Genomic DNA, 10,586 nt, shown 5'->3' on the forward strand with positions numbered 1-10,586 from the left:
ATTTTTCCCCCCTCTGGGAGCCTGACTCCCTGTTTTGACAATAACATGACCTCACCACATATTGTTAGAGTATTCTAGTACATTTTAGACGATAAGCATTTAACTGTAGTTAATCTGATCATCGGGGTAGATTGCTTTATTTTTGTTTAAGCTCTTGTCTTCCCTTGAAGAAAAAGAATGACCTGATGTTAAGAAGTAAATCATAATTTCCTATTTTTGCACTCATTTAATCTATATCAGATTTATTCAGACTGTGAAGTTTAATTAAAATCTATAGCATTTTGGAATTTTTAGACACTTTAGAGATCATCTTGAACAACTTTCTTCACCCCTTTGGGTCTCAATTTACTCATCTATAAGATGAGGCGATGAATTTCCTGCCTCATAAGCTTGTTGTAATGTTTAATAAGACAATACATGCAGATGATTTCACCAAGTGCTTGAAACAGAATACTTGGTTATTGTCAGTTATTATTATTATCTTTATAATTATTATCTAATTCAGTCTTCCCATTTTCCAAATAAGGACTTGTAGACATGTTAGAGTTTACACCCACTGGAATGTCTACTGACTGTGCCCTCCACTAAAAACTCGCTCCCATCAACAAGGGATGGTTTCCTTGACATGACAAACATGGGCATCGGACAAACGCTGGACCAGGGCTGGTAAACCTGGGAGGAGATGCAGCAGCAACGCTGCCCGGGAGGGTTGTAATTCTCTTACATCAGGCAAGCAACGTCTAAATTGTTCAGTCTCAGAACTGCAGATAAGTTCTATGTCACTATTATCAAGTGACTATCGACCAGTTAAACTAAAACATACCGTAAGGTTTTATACATTCAGATCTGCAACACACAAGATTACGAATCCATGAAACTTTTCTTCATGGTCTTTGATCACAACTGGATGTTCTCAGACCTTGAGTTTTTAAATTCAATTTTTTTTTTGTTCTAGTATTTGTCTTTTTCATTTGCATTTGCTGTAATCCTGGAGTCCAGCCCTGGCCTTGTTAAGCTCTGGGCTTGTGCACTTTGCTATGTTCCTTCACCTACTTTCTCTTAGGGCATCTTACAGCATAAGGGACCTAGTCAGTGGTATTGTGACAGCCTTGTATGGGGGCAGAGGGTGGCTGCAGTGGTGGTGAGCACAGCCTCACGTGTAGACTTCTCGAATGGCTATAGTGTACACTTGAAGGTAACGTAACGTTGTGTGTCAACCACACTCAAATTAAAAGAACATAAAAAATAGATTTGTAAAGAGAGTACAGCGTGGAGTTAGGAGCTCAGGCTTGGAGTCAGACTGTCGCATCAGAATCTCGACTCTGTCACTAACCACATGACTTGTGCAAGTTGCAAAACCTGTGTCCACTTCCATGACCTCATGTGTTAAGTAAGAATGAAACATAGACCCTCTTGCAGAGCTGGAAGGATTACTTGAGTTGTTGCCTATGAAGCTTTACAGCTTCAATGTTCTAGAAAATATTATAGATATATTATATTATAGCTTTTTGATGTATTAGATGTATTTTATGTGTTTCTGTGAATGAGTCCTTTGACCTGAGAAGTAGGATTTCAGGTATTATTCCCAGTTTATTCACCAAGGAGAATAATTGCCTCCGCCGAGGTAGGAGCCGTGTTGGTGGCAGAGCTGGGGGTCACAGAGTAGTGGACTTGCTCTGATCGTCCCGTTCTCCACTTTGCTTCCCATGCCTCTTCCCAGAGAAAGCTGTCAAGTAAATATTCTCTCAGAGTTCAGAGAAATATGGAGGAAATGGACCAAGGCCTCAGACAGGGAGCAAAAAATAAGCTTCAGTCTTTAGTAAGGGCAACATTTGTTTAATGTTTGGGTCTGAGCCTGTTTGCCTGAATTGGATTTCCTGCCTCATTGTAGGTCAACCCCAGCGGGTATGGAGACTGTCCGTGGAGCTAAGGTCCCGAAAGATGGAAAAGGTGTGCTTTGCGTAGATGATCCTAAAAAGGAAAAAGTCAAAGAGGGGCTGAACTTCCGGTTGCCATTTTCCCCCATGATCAGTCAGACAAGTTGACCCCTTAAAAAGAAAGAGTGGAGACAGGAACTGAAAATATCATTTCACTACTCTCCTGGAAGAGAGCACACAGGACTCTTTTTCCCTGTATGGGAAACTGGAAGTCCAGTATTACGAGGAACCTCCTCTTCCAACTCCTGTAGTGCCGTCGCAATGGGAAGCTATGCCCTTCCGCATATCCCATTAAGCATGAAGAACCCGAAAGAACAAGTTTATGATGTTTGCGTGTAATCTTCAGTCTTCACCTCTCCCCACTGAGGAATATGGGCCCATGGGTAGACGGCCAACTCTCAGACTTTCACGATTTGGATCAACCACTGCCTTCCCATGAGGAAGAGCCAGGAGAGGAGAGAGAAGTAGGACGTGTCTTCTACCACAGTGTCCTTTTATCCAGCAGGGGTAAAATTGAACCCCATTTATGGAAAGGTGAGGAATGGGTAAAACTGACCCCCCAAGATAAACTATGTTATGAACTGTCTCCTATCACCTTTTTAACTTATACTGAACATTTATTACGAATCTAAAAGGAGCAAATGTGGTATACGGTAATCATTTCAGTTAGTGATTGGGATGTGGTTTTGTAAGAATTCCTCGGTCCTGTTTATTATTCCTATTTTTCTCCAGGACAATCAAAAGACATGGAAAAAATAATCCAACTTTGGTTGCCTTGAGTCGAAGGCCAGAGTGGTCTGGGTGTTGGAGCTGCAGCCTGCAGGAGAGTGAGGTCTACCTGCGAGACAGTTGGGAGCTGCTCCCATTAACGAGGTTAGAGCCTGAACCACACTCTTCCTTGTGCCCTTAATGTTGTCCATTTTAGTTTGCAACAACTTGGCTTTCATTTTGTCCTCATCTCCTTCTGGGACACCAAACTGCTGCTCTGAGGGCAATGAGAAATCCAGTCCTAGAAGAAGTTAAAATCAGAGAGTGGCAGGTGTTTTCCTCCCCCACAGTGCCTTCATCTCAGCCCCGTATGCCATATCTCACACACACTCACACTCGCACACACGCGCTGGCTCTACAGCGGTGTCACTGAAGCAGAGAGTGAGGTACGGTTATGTTCCAACCCCTGAGCTCAAATTATCAGCCAACTACATTTTTGAACTCGAAGCATGGGCAAACTGCCATCGAGTTACAGTGAACCACCCCCCCATGAGGGCTCAGGCCAGATGTGAACGCAGCAGTCCAGAGGTGAGGCGATTATGTGCAAGAACCATGTGACAGAGCTTTTCCCAAAATGGACTGACTTAAGAAACATTCTGGTGTTTTCAGGACTTCAGTCCTGCTTTCTGGAGATGTTCCATCACTATAAACACGAGTATACATACACACGAGCAGACTTGAAGCTGGGTCCAACATATGTCGTTTCATTAAATAATCTTGTTAGAGATGGGAGAAATCAATGACACAATCTAAAAGTTCTGCCAGTTGAAACAGTCAGACAAATGCTACGTGGAATCTGGAGCCCATATTCCGGTGTCAATAACGTGGATTAGAAAGCCCAGAGCTGTTAGTAAGGTTTGGATGATTTTATAATGCATGAATAGATGGCCAGCTTGGCAAGCTTCGAGTGGTAACAGAGCCCTTTGGAGCTGTGCTTTCTACTACCTTTAATTTGAAGCTCACTTTGTACTACTTCCATGGAGAGCAGCATGTTGCAAAGAGAAATTTCGGCTGTGATAGGTTGGGCCGAGAGCATTCTGAAGTTGTATTTGCCTGTAATGTCCTTAGGAGTTCCCATTTCCCCTAGCAGAACATTCTAGAAGTTATATTAAAATTTTACTCCACTCTCTCCAGTTATGAAACGGAGATCTAGAGTTCATCATCAAGATGAGATATTTCTGTCTTGTAGCAGGCAGACTCTCCAGTGCCTTCTGCTTTGAATCACCCGTGAGACACACAAGAAAATGACTCAATGCTTTGAGAACAAGGAAGAAAGCACAGAAACATGAGTATTTTGAGCTCAACGAAAATGTCATATTTTAAAGTCAAAAATCTTAATGAAACTTAGACTTCATGATTATTCTTCCTCAAGTCTCTAATAGCTTTCTGGAATAAAGTTTGAATTTGTGAGACGGACAAACAGCGTCTATCATGGTTATCCGGCACACGTAGGTACGGACAACATACTTGAGCTAGAGCCCAAAGAAGAATGAAATGACAGAATCTACACATTGAAGATTTACTAACTGAAGGGGTCTTCTCTTAAGTTTATTGATTTTATGGAAATGCCAGAGCCAATTCCTGGATATTTATAACTGATGAGAGATAGTTGTCTTGACTGTAAAGCCACTTACTCAAAAAAGGACAGACAAAAGAGGAAAGGGAAGAGAATGAAGAGAAGAAAGTAGAAGAGAAAAAAAGAGAAGAAAAGAGAAGAGGAGAGAGGAGGGGAGAGGAGGGATCTTTCGAGTCCCTGGGCATCTGAAGATGGTTACCACGACCACGGATGGAGACACAAGGCCCTGGACAGTAATTTATTCATTCATCGACATAAACCGGGGGCTAAAGGTGGAAGGACCCTAAATAAGAGATTCTTCAGGTTCTGGGATGACAGGCAGCTTGAGTTTCAGTTCTGGCCAAGGTTTTAAGGGTCTCGTATCTGACAACACTGAACCATCCAGAACAATGCCCTCAGCATCGAAAGAGTTAGCAGAGCTCGAGTCTAAAGCTGTATGAATACTGTAGCCATTAACCAGATGTTTAACTTTATTTAACTTCAAATTGATTAAAATGGGATAAAGATAAAAATTATTTTCCTCATTCCAAAAGACCACATTTCAAATGCTTAATAGCCACACGTGGCTAGTGGCTCTCTGACTGGACAGCACAGACGTAGGACATTGCCGTCATTACGGAAGCTTCCGGACAGTGCTGATCAAAGGAATAACCATGAGTAATTTCACCTGGGCCCTTCAGGAAAACATGGTCTATTTTAGGCCCTCGTCCGAACAAGCACATTACTACATAGGGAGGTTCTTGTCCGAGAGTCAAGCCGCTGAAAACTGACAGAAGATGTGAGTGCCCTCACAGCTAGTTAAAGTTGAAAACTGTTATAAAATGTAATTTAATCCATACTTATTTAAGACTATATGTTAATCACTGTCTGACCTAAAAGCTGCCTCAGGACATTTGTCCCGGCACAAGATCCAGTTTTTGCTTCCCGGCTCTTTAAAATACAGGTGTTAAGTACCGTTCAGGCCCAGCTGGGCAACTCCTGCCCCCACCTTGGGTTCCACGTGGCTGAACGCCCCCAGGGGCCTCCCATGGACTCAGAACAACTGCCTGTGATAACGTCACACCTGCCCAAGGTTGTTCCGCATTCAGTAAGTCCACGTTCCCATGTCGCTGCCCTTTTGTCCTTTCTGAGCATTCGGGACATGTCTACATGGTAGACGATGATGACAGGTAGATAAGTGAATGAAGTTAAATACCAGTAAAGTATTTTATCCTGTCTCTCATCAACAGTTACTTCAATCCCTTCTTGATAACAACTCCGTTCAATAAGGTTTCTATAAGCAAATGATTTGGCAAATAAAAGGTATCAATTAAAACATGGAAATGTTAACAGAAAAAAATCACAGTATTATTAAAGTTATATTATTTATTTGTATCTTATAAAAAGTTGTAGAGTTCTCCAAGTATACCATCAGACCTCCCTCCTTTGAGATAGACTGCGATCAAAATAAGTCATAAACAGTTAAAAATAATTATCTCAGAAAGGCAGCCATTTTCAAGGCGAAGAGAGAAAGTTGTGGGGATAAACTAGACAAACGCAGTCGGTTTCAAACTCTCTTACTGCCTCTCCATGTAATACTGGGTGTTTGCGCAGAGAAGCCTTCATTTTGGGGGGGACACTTCAGTCTCTATAATCCAGAGAACACACTTGCTTTCTGTTTTCTGGAAGAGTTACGCTCCTCTAAGACCCTTTTCAAAAAGTGTTTTTTAACTTTCCAGCGTACAAGAGTTTGTGTCAACTGACTGGATGTGTTAATGTTTCTAGCCTTGGACGGGATTCTATCTGTGAAACACCTCTTAGTTATGTTTTCAGAAAGTGTGTGTGTCGCTCTAGGGTTTTTTCCCTCAGTATCCTAAGGAGATGAATGGAAAAGCAAAATGAGTACTGAACTGTCATCTTGCTTACAAGTCAGTTTTGAGGAAAAAATTCATATCTGAAGCAGGATGTTTTAAAATGGAAACTGCGAGCAATGCTGAGTAATCAAGATGATAACATCATACCGTGTGGAGCTATAGAGTGTCCCCAGGTCTGACTGAGACGTTAGTGAGTGAGCGTCTGAGCCAGCAAGAGACCCTAAAGACCAGAGAGTCGAGAGTCCTGAGACAAAGATTCTTTGTCTCCGACCCTGAATGCAGAAGGAGCTCCCTCCACTCTTCTAGCTCCAGCTCACGCGGGCTGTGTAGACAGAGATGCTCGTGCGTTCACGCACCCACACACATACACACGCATTTACAGAGAGGGTTTCTCCGGGTTCTCCCCCACCGAACAAATCCCATGGAACTCCTTCCCGTCCCTGTGACGCACCTGCATTTTGGTTTTCTGGCTGGGAAAGAGAGAGTGGAAACTTTTGGAAGCTCTCAAGCTCCTCTTCAATCAGCCAGGAACATGAGTCACATGCGGCCCTCCGTGTCCGTGGGAGCTCCCGGGTAACGTGCTGAGTAAAGGCGAGCCGCAGTAACGCGTGGAACCTGCCCTCCGCTTCGTAACTCGTTCCAACGCTGTGGATCCTGTGCAAATGCTTTGTGATGCTGTAGAACGTTCAGTATTTATTGGTTTCTGTGCATTGTATCTCTTCCCTTCATCCTCAAGTCCCAATAATCCAAGCCTAATAAACCTTCCTGGCTTTCTAATTGTGAAGAAGAGTGTTAATATTTTTTAATAAACAAAAAAAGACACTTTTATTTTACATATGATAGACATGTAGATAATAGAAACAAATGCATCAAATTCTAAGACCTTGCGGTAAGCTTTGATCCGAGTCCTGATACTGATAATCGTGTGCTTCATTTGTTACATATTCATTTCCTTTCACAATGTCTGATTTACTCTTTTCCTTTAAAGATCTATATTTGATAAGTGTACTTTTTTTTTTTAGAGGTCGGGAGGAGGAGGTGGGGGAGGGGCAGAAGGAGACACTCTTAAGCAGGGCCCATGTCGGGTACACCCGTACGCAGGGCTTGATCGCGCAACGCTGAGATCACGACTTGAGCCAAAATCAAGAGCTGGACACTTAACTGACTGAGTCACCCACGTGCCCCTACCTTAGTCTTCTTCTTTTTTTTTTTTTAATTTTGATATGGAAAGTCTTTATTCTTTTAGTTTAATTTAATTTACAGTTGATTGATTAACATGACAGTGGACGATGAGTTTCAGGGATGGAGGTGAGGGATTCACCAGTCGTCTGTAACACCCAGCGCTCAGTACATCATTTACCCTCCGTAACGTCCCTCCCCCGGTTACCCCAAACTCCCACCCACCTCCCCTCCAGCAGCCCTCAGTTGGTTTCCTATGACTACGTGTCTCTTTTGGTTTCCCCTTTTCTAATTTCCTTTTGTTTTAGTTTTCCCTCCCTTCCTCTATGCTTCTCTGTTTTGTTTCTTAAATTCCACGTATGAGTGAATCTTATGATGACTGTCTTCGTCTGATTGACTTAGTTCCCTTACCAAATACCCTCTAGTTTGAACCTCTAAACTGTTTTCCAGAGTGGCCCCTCGCTTAGTCTTTGCAGGAAACTGAGACTTGGATGAACTAAGTTAATGTTCAAATTCTAACCATGACTAAAAAGTAGATTCCATGGGAACTCAGACTGATCTGAACCCAAAGCTATTAGCATTGCCACTACGACTTACAGACTTATTGTCTTAATAGTACTTATACCTAATACCTTTTGGTGACAGCTGGCGTACCTGATGCCACACTGTGAGATTTTTTTTTTTCACATTGTGAGGTTAAAAATTCTCCCTTCTACAGATTTTGGAAAGATACGTGAACTTGTCACATTTATATGGCAAGTTACAATACTCCTTTCAGTTTTTATCTCTGGATCTTTATTTCATAACCACTTAATTATCACAATCTCTTATGTTTCATCCCCCGAATATTTATTGAGATCTGGAAGGTCTGGGAATACACATGTGAACAAAACCACCCCGCTGCTTGCTCTCCAAGGGCTCACAGTCTTACGGACGCAAGAGATGATTCTGCAGGCAAAGCACGGTGACCCAAAAAGATGCCAAGAAAGCCAGGTAGGGTCCGAACCCCTCAGAGAGTCCCACTGCCTCGTCTGGAGAGCAGCAGCCAGCAACTCTCTTCTTGACCCAACAGGTAGTACGGATGATTGCTGCTGTCGCCGGCGGACCATCGGGGTGCAATTTTCCAACTGCTAGGAAGCTGGGCTTCCAGCCAGGAACCATCCGGATACTGCAGGAGCCATTTCCTGGCACCTGAGACTAATGGTTCCAGAGCATCTGGTCATAAGTTCAATAAACATTTATTGAGCACGTACAATATGCTAGGCACCATGGATGTAAAGTCACACAACACACCATGGGGATGCTGACATGCAAGTGAGTAACCGAAATGCCCCGGAAGTGCACCACAGACTCGTGCTCAGGGCATCCTCAGAGTCTCCTGCCCCACCCCACAAGGCAGTCCTTCAGACTCCGCGCCGACGATCACGCACCAACCACCAGGAATGTCGCACAGTCTGAGAGAATCACATTAAGCACCAGAATGGCCACCTGTCCTACTTGGCCCAGGTCAGTCCCCAGATCCCATCTTGCTCTGGCGTAACTAAAGCATCCCCTCTTTCACTCTCAAAAATGATCCTGCTTGTTTGATAAATGATACAGTCAACCAACCGAGGTCTCATGAAGGTTGATATCTGCTTGGCTCTAGCACACAGGAAACGGTTTCCTGCTCTTTTCTGGAACCCTGACTAGGCGCGGAGCCTAGTGCTGGGTGCTACGGCCCCCCACTCTTCCAGAGAGCCAGAGGCAAGGGCATTATCCTGCCCTACTGATGAGGACATGAAATTTTAGGGAGTTCAGTTACTTCCCAGGAGTCACAAAGATATTAAAGGGTAATACTGGGATTCAAACACAAGTGTTTCTCGCTTCTTGTAGCCACAGAAGGGTAAGTTTGACAACTACATTAAGGACCAGAGAAGAGTGATTCTCAGAGAAGCTGTGGAAAACAAAGTAGTTGATCGGGTGCGAGACCCTCTGGACCTGGACCTTCACGGTAGAGTCAGGAGGTCTACAGACGCCCCAGCCTGTGAAAGGCCCGATCCTCCCCCACCCCCACCCTCTCCTTGTCTAGGCTGAGCCCTCCACCACCATTTCTTCATCTCAGACGGCGGGATTCGGACCACAGCGCATGCACCGGCGCAGGGGTGGCTGACTGAGGAAGCTGGTGGGGGTGGGAATGTGTCCCCACCACACAAGCTCTCTGCTGGGCTGCCTCCCTCCGAGACAGACTTTGTGTCTTTGCAAGTTTCCTTTTCCCTCCTTCCGTATGGAGACTTAATCTAACGCCTCCGGGATATGAGAAGAGAGAACTTTTCACCAGTGAAATGGAACTTTCATGGTCTGTGAAAGATACATCTCTTTTGTTAGTCTCTTTATTCACCTCTGCAGTACTATAAACCGAAGCAGGAAATTATACTTTCACATTAGGAAACATTGCAGAAGGCACAGTTAGAGCGTTTCATGGAAATTTGTCCCAGTTGCTTAGGCTTTATTTCCTTCTTCCATAAAAATTGCTTAATTGGTTTATGTGATAATAAAACTAATCTATCATAATTGTGGGCAATAGAGACAACAGAGAAAGGTATAAAAATAAAGTGGAAATTGTAATCTCACCACTGAGAAATAACCATTAGTAACGTTTTAATGATATGTTCCTGGATATTTTTCCATGCTAATTCATGTACATATGCTATTTATTATTTCAAATAAAATTGTGGTATACTTTTCTAAGCTATGTTCTCTGTATATGTATGAATATCTGTAGAATGTTATGAATATTTTTATGGCATAAATGTAGATCTACCCAAATTTTCTTTGCATTGTAATAGTGTACTATGTGTCCATACCCCATTATTTTTATCATTCCCAAATAGCAAAATATTTGGATCGGTTGGTTGTTTCTTGCTGTGTTCTGTTTTTAGGGTTGTTTTTGTTTTTGTTTTCGCTATTCTATAAAATCCTACAATGATGATTATTACAAATATATTTCTGTATAATTGTCCACTCAGTTGTTTCTTTTAGATTCACTCTTAACAATGACATCTTTTCTTTGTTGACTCACGTCACCAGACTTAGATACTTCACATTCCCATCTTCAGTGCACGAAAGCCTGTAGTCTGCACAGTGCATTCAATATTAGAGCTTTCGACCCTTTTAAACTTTGCTGCTCTAACAAGAAATTTTATTGTTATTAATAATTAACTTGAGTTAATTGAATAATCAGGAATTCACACTAATTTAATTACTTAAGAGTTAGACTGATCTATCTAACTGCTG

General features: G+C 42.8%; 1 long non-coding RNA gene across 1 annotated transcript; it reads left to right on the forward strand.

Annotated features, from left to right (window-relative positions):
* The first annotated feature begins 2,537 nt into the window (after window positions 1-2,537).
* On the forward strand, window positions 2,538-10,040 carry LOC132016146 (uncharacterized). Its single transcript, XR_009403892.1, has 3 exons — window positions 2,538-2,810; window positions 8,171-8,306; window positions 8,386-10,040. It is a non-coding gene; the product is annotated as an uncharacterized LOC132016146 (long non-coding RNA).
* Window positions 10,041-10,586: the final 546 nt, after the last annotated feature.

The sequence above is a fragment of the Mustela nigripes genome, chromosome 1 (assembly GCF_022355385.1).
Source record: "Mustela nigripes isolate SB6536 chromosome 1, MUSNIG.SB6536, whole genome shotgun sequence".
Classification (NCBI taxonomy): domain Eukaryota; kingdom Metazoa; phylum Chordata; class Mammalia; order Carnivora; family Mustelidae; genus Mustela; species Mustela nigripes.